At 47.2% G+C, this 12,754-nt stretch overlaps 1 protein-coding gene across 2 annotated transcripts in view; it reads right to left on the reverse strand.

The window, feature by feature from the left end:
* Positions 1–12,754, reverse strand: part of FHL3 (four and a half LIM domains 3) — a 41,558-nt gene that overhangs the window by 22,430 nt on the left and 6,374 nt on the right. Inside the window, exon 1 of one of the 2 annotated variants that reach the window (XM_044997755.1) lies at positions 9,376–9,525. The exons of the other annotated variant lie outside the window; for it this stretch is intronic. The gene's annotated coding sequence lies outside the window, so the exon portion shown is untranslated. Of the gene's footprint in view, positions 1–9,375; positions 9,526–12,754 lie in introns of those variants that run through there. 2 annotated transcript variants of the gene reach the window in all.

The raw sequence follows: 12,754 nt of genomic DNA on the forward strand, positions 1-12,754 counted from the left end.
AAGTCTGCACACGTGAAGTCTAATCTCTTCAACAGACTGAACCACATTTGGGATTTCCCACATGCGGCCCAGGGCCTCTCAGCTGCTCAGAGCGATGTGCACGATGCGTCCATTCAAGCTCAGTGCTCACCTCTCACTGGCTTACACGGTGGGTTTGTGTAGGGCTGGAAAATACACACACAACGTAGCTTCTCTTGGTCGGAATTCCTTGCAGTGTATTGTGCACTCACCTCTTGAGTGAGTGCACAATTATTCTGCATACTCCAGAACTCTCGGAATTGGGGACGAAGGCACACATTGAGTTAATGGCAGCCACTCAACTATACCCAGGTTAAACTGACGTATAGTACAAATGTGAAGATCTTCAAAGCCCTTGGTGCACTGTAGTTCTGTAAGTCTGAATAATTTGCTATTGTGGCATGCGGGAATGTTAACAGTGCTGCTCTCTACTCCTCCAGGACCAAGCATCAGGCCATGGGTGAGTGGGCAAAGCCTGCAGCAAACCTCCAGAGAAGGCTGAGTTGAGGAGTGTTTCCCCTACTAAAAAAGTATGGACCTCCCTGCTGATACAGGCACAGGCCACTTCAAGAATGTAAGTGCAAGGGGGCTCAGCTTCCACACGTAATCAGCTCTTAAATCTCTCCACCCTTTATAACATTATTGCTTCCACTGCTGTGCTATCCGAGTGTTTCACAAGCACCGACACACTTATCCTCACTGCACTCCTGTGAGGTCAGGGAGCATTTTGTCTCCATTTCACAGACTGTGGAACTGAAGCACAGAGGGATTTAGTAACATAGCGAGTCAGTGGCAAAGCTAGGAATTGAACCAGATCTGAGTCCCAGTCCAATGCTGAAACCACAAGGCCATTGTCCTTCCTGTTCCAGAAATACACTATATAGTCTAGCCTGCTGGAATTATTTAAACATAGATCACAAAAAATGCCTATAGACTATTTTCTCCTTTGCTAAAGACCCCTATGTACATATGCTACAGATCTAAACCCAGGCAACCCTTGTCATGAAGAGAAATAAAATATAAAAGAGAGAAGAACGTACACATACAGAACTAAGTTACTATGGGTCACGGGTCTTTCATATGTGACTGTGTCTTCTCCAGCTGCTTCTTTTCAAGTTAGGGCTTTGAAAGCATGCTAAGTCAAACAGAAACAAGGTTCCCTTGTTCTTGAACAACAATGTCCACACATGTAGTTATCCAGGAACAACTACTGCACTAGAAATTCACACCCTACCTTAATTGATGTTAACTTTCACGTGTAGACAAGCTTTTAGTGCCACTCCCCTACCTCTTACTCTACCAAGGGACTGCAGAACATCCTGTGTATAGAACAGCACAATGGGTTATAGGAGAACTGCAAACCTTAGAGAGGAATTTCTTGGCTTTAGTGAGTTGAAGTTTGCCTAACTCGGGAGACTTTCTGCACTTCAATGTAATTTCTTTTGTTTCATTAGAACAGAGATTTTCATGCTAACTCGGAAGTTAATGCTCCTCTAGGGTGACCAGATGTCCCTATTTTATAAGGACAGTCCTGATATTTGGGGCTTTTTCTTATACAGGCTCCTATTACCCCCACCATCTGTCTTGATTTTTCAGGCTTGCTGTCTGGTCACCCTACACTCCTCCCTCTTTACTGCTGGTGCAGAATGTATGTAAAGGGCATGCTCTACTGCCAGTGGCTGCACCACAGCAGAAACGGCTTCGCTTGCAACGTACCCGGGAGAGGGAAATCCACATTGTGGGCTTGGGTCCTGCAGAACTGAGGCTGCTTTAAAGTTATCGGACTCTCTCACACACACACCCACACCCCCACACCCCCCCACATGGGTAAAATACTTTTATGTGAATAAACTGCCAATTGTTTTTACCATTTGAATTTTGTATTTCAAATATCTCCCAGAGACCTCAGGAGCTAGTGCTGAGCCTGGAAGGGATTTTTATGGCCACATTTTAAACCCAAAGAAAGTAGGGGTCTAGAATGGAAACAGTTCATGATCCTGGGCTCTGTCCTGAACAGCTGGGCCTAGTTCGCAAGTTAAATAAATTACTATTTCTAAAACCCACTCTGAGTTTCAAAGGGTCTCTGAGGAGATGCTGACTAGTCACTGTTCTCACCAGATGACAAGCTGTGAGCCATTTTAGTTATGGGGTTTCCTAGGGAACACTAGAAGCTTGGGTAAATAAACTCTCAAAATACCAAAGCCATATTTACATTTCACTGTCAAATGATGAAATAGCTAATCATGGGTACAATATTTTAGGGATATTAGTTTTTCTATGCACTCAGCTATTTAGTCACATCTGTAGCAGCTGGAAGGAATTCGTTTGGCCTGCTAGGATTCACTAGGTTTAAAAAACAAAACAAAATGGATCACATGTTCAATTTGCATCCAAAGAACTAATGCTGCTTTGTCTAGTCCTACTAGGATATCAAGTGAATAATGCTTATGCAACTTCCTCAACAGGAGCTGTAAGCTATCAGTATAACTGTATGTAAATAGAACTATGATCTGTTAGCAAGGAGAGTTCCGTATTTAGATAAATGCTGCTTCTGCAAACCAGTATTGACCAAAATGTCATTTCATGTCCTTTACAGCAACATGGGGGGAAAGCAGCTTGTAGATAAGGAAAACAATTCAAACTGAATTTTCCTTCTCCCTCTTTTCCCCTCAGAACTCCCTGTCCAGAGAACACTCCTGAGACCGACCCTAAAAGGTTACTAAAGCAGCAAAGCTTGCTAGAGAATTACAACACAGAAGGCTCCACATACTTCCACAGCTCTTCTCCCTGAGGCTTTTAAAAGGCTGCTTACATATCCTTTACCCACCTTTTTAACAAAGGCAAAGTGACCAACATTCCAGGAAGCGAATGCCAGCAAGTGGGGCAGTCTGGGTTACAGATAGGAGATGAACCTGGCATAATTTCTACAGGACACTCTTGTTCTAGGCAACAGGTTACAAAGGGTTACCTGGTGGCACGGCTGTCTTTGCTGAGAAAGCCTGAGATTTCAGTGAGGTTTCAGCAGAGTGCATAACAGTCTCCAGTGTTTGCTCAGTTAACCAGTGAAACCCCTGCAGCTCTCCAGTGTCTTGAAGATTATGGTTTAGAAGAGAGAATGCTCAGCTAGGGGAATGTTCTGCAGCCATGACCAAGCTGTGGTTAAAACTGATCCCAGTGATTTCTATTCAGCCCAGAAACCTCAGACAGTTTCCATTTTCTCAATAACAAAGCATTTTTGTGGGGTGAGGTAACAGGCCTGCAGCTGCCAGGTTTAATTCTCTACTAGGATTTCTTAAGAGTGTGGCCGAATGAGCACTGGCCAACTAAGCCAGAGACAGTACAAAAAGCAGCCAGCCTTTACGGCTGAGAAATGAAGGGACAAAGCTGTTGCAGGAGAGATTTGGAGAGAAGCCTTTTTGGGAGGATCACGCAGATTCTCTGTGGAGCTTGTTTTAAGCCACTTTTACAAAGAGCTCCTAGCAGTGTGTAGGAGGCGTGTTCTCCAGCGGAGGAAAGACTGGGACTCCAGGATACAAAGGGACAGAACATGTGAGACAGAGTGGGGGCAGAGAAATACACTAGTAGATTCTGTACATTCAGAATCCAGCGTAAGCGAGGCAGAGACACAGAATCCTATAGCTTAAAATGCAAATGCATCTCTCCTAAGTGGCAGAGATTAAAAGGCCCAGAGAGAGAGGCTGGAACAGAGCCATACCACTCCCCGAAGCATGGCACAGTTTATGGTACTTGCTGCTCAAGCTAGAACACATCCCTTGTAACACTGCACACCTGAAACATGTCTTTGAGCCCAGGAAAGGCTACAGGCCAAGGCTTTCCAACTTGGAGCCCTTACGTTAGGCACCCACAGTTCACACTGACTTCAGGAGGGGTGAGGGGTCAGGGCTCAACTGCTCTGAAGATCAAGCCCTCTCAGTTAGGTGTCGAGAGAGATTTTGGTGCCTAAGTGAAGGCCCCCCATTTTGACAATTCTGGCCTCGCTGTTTAGGTTATTGACTGATCAGCTCCCTGCATGCCTCCCCTGCGTACTTACTATGCCAAGGAGCTGCTAAACCACCTACGCCACTGAAAAGGCTGCAGCGCAGATCTGCAGCCCCAAATAAACTGTTGTGCATGCCACATAATTCCCTCTTTGCTGCACTTCCATACACTGGATCAAAACTCTGCTGTCCAGAACAGGAAGGAGTCAGACACAGCAATCCACTCACTGTAGTGACTAGCCACAATTCCACCAGTTGCACCATCTATAGCTAAGGTTACAATGGAGAGTGTTGGGTAAGACCCAGTTTTCAGTTGCTTGTAACTTTGCCAAACTTAAACAGTTTGGGCTGAAATTTTCTATGCCATGTGTCTATCTCACATTGAATTTTTGGGTAAAGTTTCAGCTAAAACAGCTCAGCCGTTTCAGAGAATGAGGTTGGGGAAAATACACAACTTACCGGTAAGTATCAGGGCGTAACCGTGTTAGTCTATATCCACAAGAACAACAAGGAGTCCAGTGGCACCTTAAAGACTAACAGATTTAGTTGGGCATAAGCTTTCATGGGTAAAAAACCTCACTTCTTCAGATGCAACTTAAGTCCAAAGCTGACTGCGAAGACTTACAAAGGGATCTCACAAAACTGGGAGATTGGGCAACAAAATGGCAAATGAAATTCAATGTTGATAAATACAAAGTAATGCACACTGGAAAACATAATCCCAACTATACACGCAAAATGATGGGGTCTAAATTAGCTGTTATCACTCAAGAAAGCTCTTGGAGTCATTGTGGATAGTTCTCTGAAAACATCTGTTTGATGTGCAGTGGCAGTCAAAAAAGCCAACTGAATGTTAGGAACAGGATAGATGAGACAGAAAATGTCATAATGCCACTATATACATGGTATGCCCACACCTTGAATACAGTTCTGGTCACCCCAACTCAAACAAGATATTAGAACTGGAAAAGGTGCAGAGAAGGGCAACAAAAGTGATTATGGGTATGGAAAAGCTTCCATATGAGGAGAGATTAAAAAAGACTGGGACTGTTCAGTTTAGAAAAGAGATGACCAAGGGGGATATGATAGAGGTCTATAAAATTATGACTGGTGTGGAGAAAATGAAAGGGGAAGTGTTATTTACCCCTTCACATAACACAAGAACCATGAATCACCCAATGAAATTATTAGGTAGCAGGTTTAACACAAACTTAAGGAAGCACTTCTTCATACAATGCATAGTGAACCTGTGAAGGCCAAAAGTATGACTGGGTTCAAAAAAGAATTGGATAAGTTTATGGAGGACAGATCCCTCAATGGCTATTAGCCAAGATGGTCAGAGACACAACCCCATGCTCTGGGTGTCCTTAAACCTCCGACTGCCAGAAGCTGGGACTGCATGATAGGAGACGGATCATTCAATAATTGGCCTGTTCTGTTCATTCCCTCGGAAGCGTCCGGTATTGGCCACTGACAGAAGACCGTATAATGGGCTAGATTGGTCTGACCCAGTATGGCCGTTCTCATGTTACACACTGATTTGCCCAGGCTAAAAAATTCTTACAACAGTTTTGTTGTGAAGCTCTGGCACCTCCATGTTTTGGAGCAAGGATTTGAAATTTGCGTGGGGCGGAGGGAGCTGCCCTGGTGTCAGGGATATGGCTTCTGCTGTCCCTGGGACAATGCACATAAATTTGTCCCAAGTTACAAGCCTCTGGGGGAAAAACCTGCAGCTTGCAGATTCTGTCTACACTGAGCACACTCCAGCCCCTCACAGCTCCTACATGTCAATCATATGGCATATGCGCCATCCCCAGGGTGACTGAGCGTGCTCCATCCTGGGTTGCTGGAGCTGAGCAGGACTTTCTCTGCAATTGCTGCTCCCAGCACTCAGGGACCTATGAGTACCCACCACTCGTGCACAGGCAGCTTGGAGACACAGGAAGCATCCCAGCTGAAAAGCAGAGGAGCAGAACAAGCGAGGGAGGAGATGTGGGGCTAGGGGGACAGAGGCAGGAGCTGGAGGGGGAAAGAGTACTTGGGGAGGTAGAAAGCTTAGGAGGAGAAGAGGAGCAGAAGGGTGTATGACAACTAGAGAACACTACCCTTCAGCACCTGGAATTGAGCCTTTTATTCCTCCTGAATGAAGACGATGGTCAACAACTTTGCTCCTCTAGCACAATGGAACTTTCTACAACAAGGGTAAAGTGTGTCTCTGCAGGGGACAGATCTTTCCAGGGGCCAGTCTGAGCCTGTGCTATGAACTTCCCTAGGGGCTAAGGACCATCACAAACCTCACTACCTTCCACTCCAAGCACAGGGTGAATTTCTTTGGCCTTGACTTCTCTTACAAACATAGAGCAATGTCTGTGTGTACATGTCCAAAATGGAGCATTGCACTGCACACACTTCTTCCCCTGGGGTGGGGATGAGAGAACAGACATGGGACAGGTGTTAGCCATGTTGCTTAATGCACTTCTGGAAAGTGCTCGGATACTGCACTCATCACAGCCGTATAAAACCTATACAGAATTCCTGAGCCTCAACATTCCTTTGCTGAGTAGTAAACAGCTGTGAAACCCACTGGCAAAGCATTTGTCACCATCTCTCTTGAATGGCAGGCCCACACAGAGGATAACAACATTCTACTGTTACCGGTTAGTCCATTAGCTGCAGAGAACTGTGCAGTGGATCTAAAGATCCCAACCTTGTTAATGACCCATGGGGGGCAAAGGGGAGACGCATCAATAAGGTTCCACATGGTGGAATTTTTGTTTTTTCAACTTTTAAGTTTTTTAAAAGTTTGGTTTTATTGGACGTAATTTCCCACATTAAAAGAACCTGAAGGTCGCAAAGCCAAGCACTGAGAAGTTCAGAAATGCCTGAAATACGGTTGCCCATGCACTTGGTTTGGCCCTTTTGTTGATTTACATGATGAGGCATCTTCAATGACACGATCACAGGCTACTGTTCACATGGGACCCTGACCTCATTCCATACAGTGAGGCAGACTGTCCCCAGGGAACAGCTTAGGGCTGTGCAGTGAATTAAGCTGTTGTCTGTACAACCCTGGCCTCCTTTGTTGCAGAAGTTGGAGGACGTGTAGAAATGAGAGAGCAGTTGTGTACCTGGAGACTGTATCCTCCTGCACACACACCAGGGGGGCAAAGTAAGACTGCACGAGCAACCTTAATTCAGGTGTTTCTAACTTCTGAGTGCTTGACTTTGCAATCTGGCCTAGTTCCCGGTCCAGGTCTTTGTGGAAGTGAAGGAAGTTCCACACAGACAGAAGCAATGAGACTATTTGTATCTAGATCCCAAAATCACATTCCTTAGGGCTGTAATGCAGAAAACACTCACGTGGGGAGGGGAAGCAAGAATCACAGGCAGGAGCCAGGGAGCAACCTATGAAGCTCTCTGCTCTTCAGAGCTCCCTGTATCCTGAGGGTGCCAAACTCAAAGGGAGCTTTGGTCTTCTCCAGAGGTTCAACAGTAACGGGGAACTTGGAGGGAACTGCACCTTAGGGGATCTGCACTGCTCAGCTTGCGGTGCTCTGGGCCACGTGCTAACCAACGTAATTCCAAAGAGCTAGATTGTTCGGTTCAGCAGTGCTCCGGTCCCCACGTGCATGGGGATCATCTCACTGACACGACGCTCCCCTGGCTACATCCTCAGCAGCAACTGTTCAGATTATTACACGGGGTCCCCAGGCCTAAACACACCAAACAAATACTCATTCTGAACCTATCACTGCACATTTTGTCTAATCTAGACCCAGATGCCTGGAAGAGGCTCTCAGGAGTTTCAACAAAGGGAAAGCAGTCGCTGTTCATTTCTCTGGGAAGTGTGAGGCTCTCCCTAGTCTCGGGCTGTAGGGCACACTCAGAGGAGTCTGAAATTCTCTGGCCTAAAACATTACGTTAAAAGTTCATTTAATCACGTGCCTGGGTGAGTCCAGAGGTTCTCAGTGTGGCACACACAATGACTCTGATCATGCCATGTTGCTAGGTTGGAGGCGAGTTCCAATCTGGAAAAGGCTAAGATCTACTGACATAACAGATTGAGGGTCAGAAGATCTGGATTATATTCCCAGCTCTGTCACCAATTTGCTGCATAATGTTGGGCAAGTCTCTTCCAATCTCTGTACCTCAGTTTCCTCATTGTAAAGCAGAGATTATAATTCTTAAATTGCCTTTGTGAAGGGCTGTGCTTTCCTGGAGCATTTTTCTCCTATAGTCCTGAAAGCACTAATGTTGATGTCCTCCACAGCTGGTAACAGGCAAGGTACCATTCCAGGGGTCACTGCTGAACCCTGATGCAAGTGGAGTCTCTTCCTTTTCCAGTCACAGACAAAAAGAAGTGATGAAGCCATCTGTGAAACCAGTACCCTTCCTACAAGGAACATCGCTGTCAATGCTCAAAAACCCACACGGCTAATGCTAGAAGTACTGCTAGAACCCAGCCATAAGGGCAGAGTAGGGAGACTTCCAGCACAGGCAATCTCAGCGAGGAGGGGCTCCCTGAGGAGGCTGCTGCAGATCAGGAAGATATAAACCAAGGGGCAGTAATGTGCAAAGCACATTCATAGCAAGCCCAGTCACCAAACAGAGGCCTTCACAAGCTGACTAAAGTCCACTCAAACATCTTCCATCTGCTAGCCAGACACTAGTGTCTGAACAGAGGCCTTTGGGAAAGGTCAGGACAGTCCTCCAGGCTCTAAGATATTGCCTTTGCTTTCACTCTTAGTATCTTAATTCCTTTGTTAAGAGATATTAATCTTTCCACAAGGCAGTTCTCGGGAGCCAAGGAGTTTGTGTATTATTGCAAAACATATGCTCAGAAGAGACTGGAAATGCTGTTGGCAGTGGTACAGAAGGGAGCAGTGTGCAGCTTTGGGTCAAAGCAAAAAATCCCCGCTAGTAAGCAATTCCCACGTGACAGTCTGGAAGAGCTAGCAAAAGCATCTTCAAGAAACTAAACAATGGTGTGAGAATGAAGCTAACAAGGGCTGGCTCCAGGAAAAATGAAAAGGCCAATGATATGCCACAACATCCCCAACAGCACAGATCCAAGAGGAGCCTTTCTGGGAAATCAGCTCAAGTCCTTATGCTGGGAAACCTTCTGGGACAGGGGACCTTGAGGCTAAATGCTGGCAAACTGCTTCATCAGTTAAGGCAAACCCAAGTGTTTTCTACTGCATCTGAATAATTTGTTTCAGCCCTACAACTCTCCAGAGTCCAGTGTGTAAGCACATGCTGCTTCTTCTGGGAAGGGGAATTCAGCACGGTTGGCCCCTGCCTACACTAGGACAGTTTTAGAACATTTCCCACCACTGCTGACATCCAGACACAGTCCTACCATGGAAGAGCTGGTGGTGCTACTTTCACCGCCCTGCAACACCTGCGCCCGGTGACACGCACTCCCACTGCTGCAGCTACACTCTGATCGGAGCACATTGCATAGCCTGTGTGCGCCACCTAGGCTTGCACTCCCACCAGCGGGTGATCTCCACAAAGGCAAGGCTCTTGGGGACCTGTTTCAGCCAAAAGGGAAGTTGTCAGGAGCACGGCTTTGATTAGCATTTTCCCCGGGGTGTGGATGTGGATACCAAGGGGACTTCTCCCAACCTCCACATTTCAGAGAGAAGTCATGGTGGGCGGTGGGTGTGGGAAGAGGGTGGTGTGAGGCTGAAAGCTTTCATTGGTGAGCCGTCACCGTAACCAGCCCATTTGGCCTTACGTGCAGGGGGGCACAAAACGCAGACGAGAACGAGCGTCAGTTTCAGGCTGCTCCAGCCATGCTGCTGGGGGAGAGAGAGCGCATGGGGGGGTCTCAGGGGACTCTCCAGCTTGGGGGAGTGCCAACATCCAGGATCATGCATTGGATTGAACAGCCTTCACCACCCACCAAATGTGATCCCAACGGCTGTGCTGAATCGACCCCCCCTCCACACACTCCTCGTTAGCTTCCACGCCATGGAAATCACTTCAAAACAGCAGCAGCCCAAGAGCAGTCCAGTGCAACGCGCTAAAGTGAATTGTAAGGGATGGGCTGGATGTTACCTAATGAGCCTTTTCCAGCTCGAACTGCCACAATCCCACACGTTCCCCTCCAATCCATGTTACCATCATCCCTAGCAACCCAAATAAATAGCAGATTTGAAGAGCTCTGGAAACATCTCCTAACCGTATTTCAAACGGCAGCAAAACCTCCTCATCTGCAAAGGAAATTTCTGAGGAAAGCCACACCACAGCAGCTCCAGAGTCTCTTACTCAAGCTGGGAAGAGAAGAGTTCTGTCTTGTCTCATTTCAGTGGTAAGACTTTCCGGCTGCAGAGGAACAAACGTTGCCCAGGAACACGGAACACATAAGCTATGTCTGTGCCCAAACCCAGCAAAATCTGAAGTGTGGGCAGAGTATTCAATTACCTCATTTCCAGGTGCGCTGTCAGCATGAGTCCTGGCTGGCTCGAGATAAAAGTGTGAACAGTGTTCCCAGTCCCGAAGGTGTCTGCATAATTAATAGTAATTACTACCTAGAGCCTTTGAATCCTCTAAAGTTACATCACTTTTCTCAGCTGCTTTTCATCTGCTGCTTGTCCTACAGCCTTGTCTATGGGAGAACGGCAAAATGTTCAAGATTTCTATCACAAAGGGTCACCTGGGCCCTGCCAGCACAACCCACAGAAGCAGGAATGCAAAGGGCCTGTATGGCTCAGCTGTCTTCAGATGGACACATACCCAACACTGTACAGTCTCCTAGAGGCTCACTTCAATACCTCCAAGACCCTACATCAGTGTTTCCCAAACTTGGGATGCCGCTTGTGTAGGGAAAGCCCCTGGTGGGCCGGGCCGGTTTGTTTACCTGCCACATCCACAGGTCTGGCCGATCGCGGGTCCCGGTGGCCGCAGTTCGCTGCTCCAGGACAATGGGGGCGGCGGGAAGCGGCGGCCAGTAGGTTCCTTGGCCAGCGCCACTTCCTGCAGCTCCCATTGGCCTGGAGCAGCGAACCGTGGCCAGCAGGAGCCACGATCGGCCGAACCTGCTGATGCGGCAGGTAAACAAACCGGCCCGGCCCACCAGGGGCTTTCCCTACACAAGCGGCATCCCAAGTTTGGGGAACATTGATCTACAGTGCAGATTCCTTTTACACTAGCTGCAAGTAGCACAAGGAACCCAAGAATCTCCACACTGGCTCACACCAGTGGTCCATGTAGTCCAGTATCCTGTCACTGCGAGTGGCCACTAGCAGCAGCTTCAGAGGAAGGTACAAGAAAGTCTGCAGCAGGGAGCTATGGAATAACCTATCCCCAAGGGAAGTTTTCCTCCTAATCCCCAATAGTTAGAGGTCGGCTCATTCCCTGAAGAAGAAGAGTTTAGAGAAAACACAAGAGTTTTGGAAGGGATATTAATTTATTACAATCCTAGGTATTTGTGTTACACATGGAAGTGCCTCATTTCTTTCTGAATCCTGCTGACCTCTTCATTTCAATGATATCTTGCGTCAATGCATTGCGGGAAAACTCGGTATTGTGTGAAAAGGCGTTTCCTTTTAGCAAGCAAGGGTCCCATCTGAGAGGGTCGCGCTATACTCCAGAGCTGCTTCGGCAGCCTTCCCAACCCCAGGAATGGGAGTACAAGCTCGGGACTCGAACACAGCTCTCAGCATGGCACCATGCAATGAAAGCAACAGACTCTGAGGTTACCTTAGAGGTCACTTCTCCCCTTAACGCACATCTACAACTCCCACTAATAGCAACAGATGGAAGGCTATCCCCACACTTCCCACCTTTCTTCTACTTATCTCCTAGTAGCAAAAGTCCCCATCTCCGTTCTGTAATGGGAGTGGTCAGCCCTTACGAGCTGTTTATCATTGGTTAGCGCCACATCTTTATTAGCTCATGTTTGCTTTGGCTGCACATCCAAGCAGTTCTTTAACCCGAGAAAAAAAGGAAAATCTTGGACCCTTAACAATGGCAATGAAGTTTAATCTGTCACTGGAGACAATCACTTGACTCCTATTGGTGGCTGGTCCTGGCAGGGTCAAGTGTAACATGTGGCAAAGGAAACACTAGGGAAGCCAGGCTGCAGCAGCTTCAACACTAGGCATTTCCTTGCGTTATTCAGAGTTCCCTTCCCCCCTCGTGTGTGGAGAGAACAACTCCAGCTGTCCCGTCACCTGCACACGCGTCTCTGCTGGCTGGATTTATGGATTGTTGGTGCTGCTAACAGCTCCGGGTCGGCTCTGGCTGGCTGCTTAGACATTCAAAGCTACGTTAGGGAGTTTGAAACGGTTCAGATTTTGTTCTTGGCTCTGGCCCCCAGCTTTGGGCCTAGAAGTTGATCTGGATTCCTGAATAGAACTGGCATTGGGCAGCCTGGGCACGAACACTTACATAAAGTTTTCTCCCGCCATGACTCAAGTCAGCTTTCTGATGAAAACAAAAGGGTCTGGGGTTTCTGGGTGTTTATTCAAGGCACTGATTTAAGAAGAAATCTTTGGCTTTATACCCGAGAAGCTCAGAACACTTTATCAGAGGACGATACAGCCATTTCCCACAAGGGGGAAAGATACAGGGTGCTATATACACAGCTAGCTTAGAAATAGTATGAGTGAGCTTTAACTCTCCAGGGACGTAATGGTAACATGAGCACAGGACCAACTAAAGGCTTAGTGAGATTGCACCAAGAACAAAAGCAGGGACTCCAGCTCCTCTGTTTCACTGCTATTTGGATT

The sequence above is a fragment of the Mauremys mutica genome, chromosome 23 (genome assembly GCF_020497125.1).
Source record: "Mauremys mutica isolate MM-2020 ecotype Southern chromosome 23, ASM2049712v1, whole genome shotgun sequence".
Classification (NCBI taxonomy): Eukaryota; Metazoa; Chordata; order Testudines; family Geoemydidae; genus Mauremys; species Mauremys mutica.